At 33.4% G+C, this 8,520-nt stretch overlaps 1 pseudogene; it reads left to right on the top strand.

The window, feature by feature from the left end:
• Positions 1-7,380: 7,380 nt before the first annotated feature.
• Positions 7,381-8,309, top strand: LOC119536715 (annotated as a pseudogene).
• The last annotated feature ends 211 nt before the right edge of the window (positions 8,310-8,520 follow it).

Genomic DNA, 8,520 nt, shown 5'->3' with positions numbered 1-8,520 from the left:
GGTCCAGATGCTTTGGAAATTAAGGTTGGGATCACTCCACCAATCAAAGAACCAAGACTAACTGAGGGGCATATTGAGGATAAAGGGAATATGGGATGGGTAGTGGAAGATGGTAGTTAACACCTGCCATGACCACATGACCAGTAATAGAAACAAGAACTGTTAATGTTTTATTTCTTCCTTATTTTTTTCTGAATAAGTAGTGGATGTGATGCATCAAATATCTTTTTCTCCCCTCTTTTATCCTCTTATCATATAACATAAATTGTACTCATTCCATGTCATAGTACTTAAGTTATAGGATATCAAGTATATGGTGAGTATAAGGTGACTATCACCCAAGGACCTGCATCCTTTTCAGGGCAATGGGTTAGTGCATTTTTAGTTGTACACAGGGCAGGTGTATCATGTAGGTGGAGGTATGACTATGACTCTGGTACTGTCTTTATTTGGTGATTAACTATGATTTAAGGAGAAGTGCATTATTGTCAAATTGATAAAGGATGGACTGTGATGGTTAATTTCATGTATCAATTTGACAAGATTATGGCGTCTTTTCATTCGTCAAGCAAGAATGACCTGATTATTACTGTGAGGATATTTCATAGATGGGTTTGCATCTATATTTACCTGATTGCAACTAAAGATGATTGCATCTAAAATTATTTAGCTAATTGCAACTAAGAATGATTGCATCTAAAATAAGCAAAGGAGATTACCTTCAGCAATTAGGGGAGTTTCCTCATCCAATGAACTGGAGATCCTAAAGCCAGAACTGAGGAATTCAGAAGACAGAATGATGAATTTATGTTTTTGCTTCAGCCAGCCAGCTTCCACTGGGAAATTCAACTTTACTGTCAGCAGAATTTTCAAAATCTGACCCACCTTATAGAATTTGGACTTGCCATTCCCCACAGTCATGTGACCCAATTCCTATAAATCACACACACACACACACACACACACACACACACACACACACACACATATATATACATATATATATATATATATATAAATCCAGTCATTTCTATGTCTCTGGAGAACCCTAATACATGATGAATCCCAAAATTGTTTTGTGAATAATCCTAGCTAGACATTTTTTAATTGATGCATCTCAGCAGCCTTTGCACAGGGCACGTTCTTCTCCCTTCAGTGTCTTTGCTTCTACTGTGCTTCTGTTCTACATTTACTAACCATCCATTCCTCATATTTCACTCATTGCCTATTCTGTTTACATTGGCCCCTCAAGTCCTACTACACTTAATAAGAATTTCCTAAAGAAAACCTCCTAAAAAAAATTCCCCTTTTTAACTGATGCTAGAGAAAGAAAAATTATTATTTTTTGGATCATTATATGTTCCTTTGATTCTAATATACAATTGTCATAGAATTTTATTAAGTTTTTGTATTTTATTGTCAAAGAAAACAATTTTTTCTCAGGATACAGTCCATTAAGAATTTAATGCACAAGGTTAAATGTTACAACATTAATTAATAAAACTGTGAGATAAAAAATCATGCTATAAAGTAATAAAGCACTGACAGTGTTCACTTAGGTGAAAATACAAAGACTAAAAAGGTTAAAATATTTTAAAATGTTAAAATTATCAATGGAAACAGGAAAACAACAATTATTTTCTTTTTCTGTTTTTTTTTCTACCTTTTTATAGATTTACTGGCACTATAATGACTGAAAAAGTAACTTGAAAAAAATATATATACATACCAAGAAACCAATTTTGTTGTGATATGTACACCATATCACTGGGTGTACATATGAAATGCATTTAAAGTATTTGTATCTAGATGTAGGGATAGTGAATTTTATATGCATTTTTAAAATTGGTACTTTTAAAAGAAGCCAGAATAGAAAAACATATTTAGATTTTTTTTCACTTTGAGGAATAGAAAATCCATGGAAGCAAATATCCTTTCTGGATCCAGGGGCAGGGACCCTTAGAAGCCTGCAAGGAGAAAGAAGGAGAACTGCACAGGGTATCCCAGGGAATAAATTCTTCACTGTCAAGAGAAGGAACAACTGTGAAAACACAACCTAGACTAGAGGAAGCATCTATAGGAAAAGTATAATAATTCCTAAAGGGTTCCCATAAGCTTTCAGGAAATTGGCTGGACAGAGAAAACATACAAAAAACAACTTAGATTTGCTTTCAAATTAGTTCTTTAGAGGCATATAAAAGTTCCTATCCTGGATTGCTACGATGAGTTGGATAATTGTTTTAGACTTGTCTTGCATATTTTTTCCCCTTAAAATTTTGAAATAGGATACACAAAGGAAAGTGAGAAACAGAGTTACAGTTGATATATCTGTATATCAACTTGCTTGAATCAAGAAGCAGAACACTGTCATATTTTCCCAAATCTACATTATGGCCCTTCCTAAATATAATCCTTCCCTTTCCCTTGAATTAGCTATTCCTCTGGCTTTATTGATAATCTATTCCTTGTCTGGAGTCCTTAGACAATATTTTCACATAGATGTTCTTAGTGCCCATCTCATTTGACATCCTTTGATGACTGAATGCAATTATTTGGTATGTAGACCATGCATTAAGTGCTCAAGTGTGTTTCTTATCCTGTTCATGCAGCACTTTGGAAGTCATTTCCAACTTTGGATGCATTGTGAAAGAAGAAATAAAGGAAAAGGAGATGCATAGACATTTAAGGAGCTGAGGAGAGATTAAATTATATTCAGCCATATATTTATTTTTCAAATTCTTCTGATGAGGGTTTTCTAAATACACAGAGCATAATACTGAGTTTAAGTTTATAATTTTTCAGGATATCTACATAAATAATAATTGGAAAAAAAGAAAACAGATTCTAATGCTCTCAGAGAACACAGTGAAGCCACTTACAGAGGAGAGATGAAGATCAGTATCTATCAAGACTTTTCATTCCTCCTCTGTCAGTTTAAAGAGATTATGGAAAGGAAAAGGCCTTCAAAACAAAAACCCCACAAAAATGTTTTCATTAAAAAAAAAAACTGTCATAAAAAGTAGAACCATTCAATCACTGGGGCCCAGGGGAAATGTCTAAGCACTAAGACACATGAATCACACACAGCTGGGTTAATAGCAGCTTGTGTACTTTTTATAATCCAGAGTGTATCCTAGCTGTGCAGTGGGTCTGATAATGTACATTATGAAGAAAACATTATTAGGACTCTGGGTAGGAAGTCAACAAAGTATTGATTAAGAAAAAGTGAATTCATATGTTATCAAATTAGTGAATTAGGAAGAGTCAATGTCATAGAATAAGAGAAAATGTAGTTTTGCAATTTATACTTTACCCGGTATTTAATCATGTCAGATGACTTGTTTGAATTTTAAACTTATTTGACTTGCCTTCAAACTGTTGCTCTTAGTGAATAACTTCCCATTGTTTGTGGGAATATGTTGAGAGAGAGATGCCAGTTGTCTGTATAAAATATACGTGGTTTTCATTTACAGATGGTAGGAGGAATCTCTTTCAGTGGGAAAGAGAGAAAGCACTGGAAAGGAAGGTGTAGGAGGGGGACCACAGCAATTGAAGCAGAAACAGTACCTGCGTGGCGAATTGTGTCTCCTCCCTTCCCATGCCCTGCCTGCATGTGTGACATAAGCTGAATTTATTTTTTATTCCATTGCATAGATAACAAATTTTGAAGTAGATACATTTAAATGCAGACATGCTTTCTTATTTTCATACAGTTATTTGTTTTGAGATTAAAACAGCAATAAGTTGAAGGAGTTGCCATTAGGGTTTGATGTTCTAAACTGACAAGCATAATAGTCGGTGACAAAAAAATGATGCTTAGCAGGGTGGAAAATCCATTTATGAAGAAAACAGTATTAGGACTCTGGGTAGGAAGTCAGCAAAGTATTGATTAAGAAAAAGTGAATTCATATGTTATCAAATTAGTGAGAAGTGCCAAATTGAAAACTCCCAGTGTTTCCAGTCAATTCACAATGTTACTGGGAATAAGCTGCCAGTAACATTGGCTACCATGACAATCAGCCTCCAATGTCCACATTCCCAGGGAAAATCCACCTGCAAGACTGCAAGAGCTATGCTCATGTTTGGGAATATAAGATTCAGTGCTTTTTGTTCAAGTATGTTAATTTTGACTTTCTTACTCTTTGGAGGTTGGCTACATACGTAGAAAAGACGAACAGGGCAAATTTGCAATTTTTGATTATTATTTACATTTTTGTAGACAGCAAATTTGGGTTAACTTCTTATTTTTCATCTACACATCAAAATTAGAATGACTGAAACTTTAGGTGTCAATAACTGTGGAGATTTTAGGTGTCAATAACTTAATGCAAATGGTTTTGCATTAAGTGGTGTTGCTTTATGCTACATCTTTTATGATTATGAATTTGAATTATGAACTAAGGAAGCTCTGGTTCAAGTTGTAACTTGATAAGTGCTAGTTAGGTATCATGTATGTACTTAGCCCAGGAAAACCTCAAGTGATTTTTCCATCTCTGAAGTACTATTACTCTTGTGTGAACAACAAACTGAGCATGATAACATCCATTTACATAGTATTTCATTCTTCTCAGAGTTCTTCTTTAACTACTTTTAAATTTGAAACTCAGAACTCACACACTGATTTAGTTAAGGGAGAAATAGTGTCTCTACATTTTGGATAAATAAATCATTATTGAAGGAAATCAAGTCACTTGCATAATTAAAAACTAAAATCAATGGCAGTGTCAAGAATAGAAAGCAAGGATCCTTTCCAATGTACAATTTAAGAGCTAGAAGATTGTTGGCACCTTATACATGGTGAGACATTCATTTAAGGGGAGAGTGAAATCAAAAGGGAATGTTTCCAAGAAGTGAGATAAAATGTCATTTATGGCTTTAGGAATGGAAAACACTGGATTTTCATATACTTATTGTAAAAGTTGTTTGGTTAGAATATCAAAACAATGTAATAGTAGAAATATTAACTTTGTACCAGTAAATGCAGACAGAAGAGTTTCTTGGCTTTGCCTGAGTACTCAACTAACCTTCATTTCTTCAAAAGTTTAATTTCATATATGAATGATCACTTTCTAAATACTGTTATTTCTTACTTCATAACTCTTCCAAAATCATAAAAAAAGGGTCTCCTTTGTTTGAAATCTTTTGAAGGATATGGAATCCAGAAATCATTTCATTTCCTTATAAGGTAGTTACATGAAATGTTTGCAAAAGCTCAAAGGAAAGAGGGAAAATGCACATTTCAAAGGAATAAAATCAGTATATTTATAGAGAAAAATGTAATTTATATTATATATGTATAAAGGTATTTTTTTCTATTTGACTGCAATATTTTTTTCTTGTAGCTTGGTTAGACTTTTACTTACCATATCTCATTTTATTTTGGGAGGTGGGGAATGCAGGGAAAAAAAATTGTGTTTGTTTGCTTTTCCTCACGTACATGACTAAAATAATAACATTGTTTATATCCATTCAAATAAACAAGCAATTAATTTATGAATTTTCCAAATCAGTATTTTAAATATTATTTTGGAATAAAAAAATAATCTTTCCAAGGAAAAGAGTAAGGAAATATTTACCTAGAATAATTGGAGGTATACTGAGAAGTCTTAGTCCCAATGGCTTATCCATCAGATAATTCTAAATCTTAAAATTGCACAATGCAATGGAATCTTTTATTTTGGGGTTTTCATGGTCAACTTAATCTGTAAAACAGTGTTACGAACAGGGAATTTAAAAAATGAATTGATGGAAAAAGATATATACAAGATTAGGACAGAAGATACATCACAAATTTTGATGAAAAAAGCAATGAATGCATTAATAATGCAGTTTTGGGGTCCAAATTTTTAGAGACAAACAATTGTGCCATGTGTTTGCCAATTCTATGTTATTTATCCATGAGCATTGAGACTCAATCTAAATTAACAGAATCTCTGGTCAACCCCAACTGCATTGCCATATTTTCATGTACCAAATCCTGTTGATTTAATGTATTATTTGTTTAATGATGAAGAAATTGAAACTACATTTATTTCTTCTATACTTGACTTTTAATTAAAAACACTTCTATTTAGAATGAAAGGCTTTGACTAATAGACCTCAAAGTTTCCTTCCTGCTCGTAGTGACTTTTTGATGCTACAATTTCATTTCCTACATACAGGAGTCAAATTTATTAGTCTGTGATCTTGACAGCTGCTGGACTATGGATTTTAGAGCACTGATGTTTTGATAATAAAATCAAACATTAATATTCTATGGTTAATAAAGCAATGGCCATTTATTGATTACTTTGAGTTTCACAGCCACTTTTTGACAAAGTCCAAGAATGTCTTCCATTTCATGATGGAGGTAACTTAAATTCAGAGATAAAGTGATTGGTACCCAAATTCAAACACTGTGATATAATTGAATAATACCATCCAGTCTTCCATTAAACTTCTCAAACAAACTCTCCACAAGCTTTCTTTTTTGAAATATGCTGTGTCATAGTTTTTTATGCATTTTGCCAAAAGGCATTTTGATTGGACAAATACAGAAAACAGAAATTTAGACTCCAGTTCAAAACATTGAGAGGAAATTTACTTGTAAAATATGATACAAGGAGCCAAAGGCAAAACCAATAAAGTAAAAAAGACTTGTTCTTCTCTATTTGAATTTTAAGTACTGTTTTATTATGTGATTCAACTTTTAATAGTACTGGCTAAAGAAATAAATTCATTTCTGTTACAAAATGTGGGCATTTTACCTCATAAATCAGTAAAAGTTAAACAAGCAATCAAAAAATTAGGGAAGGCAATTGTATTAGCCTCTTTCAGACATCTTTTTTTCTTCCACTTACTAAATACATAGTATCATTATATTTATCTTCCATTTTATTTCCTACTATGTTCTAAAATCATTTTAAGTTATTATATATCCCACTAGTGACCACCATTAAAACTTAATGTTTGTTTTTGCATCTTAAAAAAACAATACTCTATGACTTACACTTGGCATTTTTAACAAATTTTGAGTTCAAAAGCATTCAGAGCTACAGCCTCCCCAAGTAATTAGTTGTCTATTCCATTGGAATTGAGAAATGTTTGCCACCTACTGAGCCGTTAAATGAATTTAATTACTGCTTGAATGTATTCATTTCTATCAATGTCAAGGTTGAACATGAAGTTCTGAAAGATTTATGGAAGGCATCATGGCATTTATCAGAAAACACACTTCTGTTTAGTTTTAGATTATCATTTACTGAAGCACTAGAATTATGTCAACTAAATATAGTTTCATGATATGGTTGTTATCAAAAATATTCTCTATAATCACTTCTAACATTGATTTATTAATTTTGTCTTTTCAGGAGCTGTTAAACATTTTTACTTCATTGGACCATGGAGAATAGAAACAATGTCACTGTGTTTATTCTCTTGGGACTTTGCCAAAACAAGCACATTGAAATATTCTGTTTTGTGTTATTCTTATTTTGTTACATCACTATTTGGATGGGAAACTTGTTCATAATGATTTCTATCTCATGCAGTCAGCAAGTTGACCAGCCCATGTATTTCTTCCTTAATTACCTCTCACTCTCCTACCTTTGCTACACATTCACAATGACACCCAAACAAATGACTGATGTACTAGCGGAAAGGAAGAACATTTCATATAATAATTGCATAGCACAGCTCTTTTCCACACATTTCTTTGGAAGCATGGAGATCTTTATCCTCACGGGGATGGCCTACAACCACTATGTGGCCAACTGTAAGCCCCTGCAGTACACTGTCGTCATGAGCAGGTAGAGGTGCAATATGATCATCATAGCTTCTTGTACTGGGGATTGGTACACTCTACCAGTCAGTTTCTTCTCACCATCTTCTTACCCTTCTGTGGTCCCAATGAGATAGATCACTACTTCTGTGACATGTATCCTTTGCTGAAACTGGCCTGCACTGACACATTTAGAATTGGTCTCTTGGTAATTGTGAATTCAGGTCTAATTGCTTTGGTGACTTTTGTGATTTTGATGATGTCCTATTCTTTGATATTACACACCATCAGAGCTTACCCTACATAAAGCCATAGCAAAGCACTTTCCACTTGCAGCTCTCACATAACAGTTGTGGTCCTGTTCTTTGTGCCTGTTTTCTTTGTTTATATTAGACCACCCATAAATTTTCCAGAAGATAAAGTATTTGCTGTTTTCTACACCATCATTACTCCCATGTTCAATCCTTTGATTTACACCCTCAGAAACCTGGAGATGAAGAATGCTTTGAGGAAAGTTTGGTGCCATCAATGTTTTCCTAAAGGGAACTAGTTTGTATGAAAATCATTTCAGATTTTCACCCCTAGGCCTTATGAAATAGGAATCTATTTGACTCTAAGCCTTAAAATAGATATGGGAAAATATGCAGTGTGCAGTCTTTAGCATTTGTCCAGACTTCTTCATGGTTGGTCAATTTTTATTTATTTTCTCATATTCATTATTCCTCCATTCTCCTCACATGCTGTACTCAAGTCCTCCTTAT

The sequence above is a fragment of the Choloepus didactylus genome, chromosome 6 (assembly GCF_015220235.1).
Source record: "Choloepus didactylus isolate mChoDid1 chromosome 6, mChoDid1.pri, whole genome shotgun sequence".
NCBI lineage: Eukaryota > Metazoa > Chordata > Mammalia > Pilosa > Megalonychidae > Choloepus > Choloepus didactylus.
The sequence above is the reverse complement of the archived record's forward strand: the minus strand, read 5'-3'. Positions and strand labels throughout refer to the sequence as shown.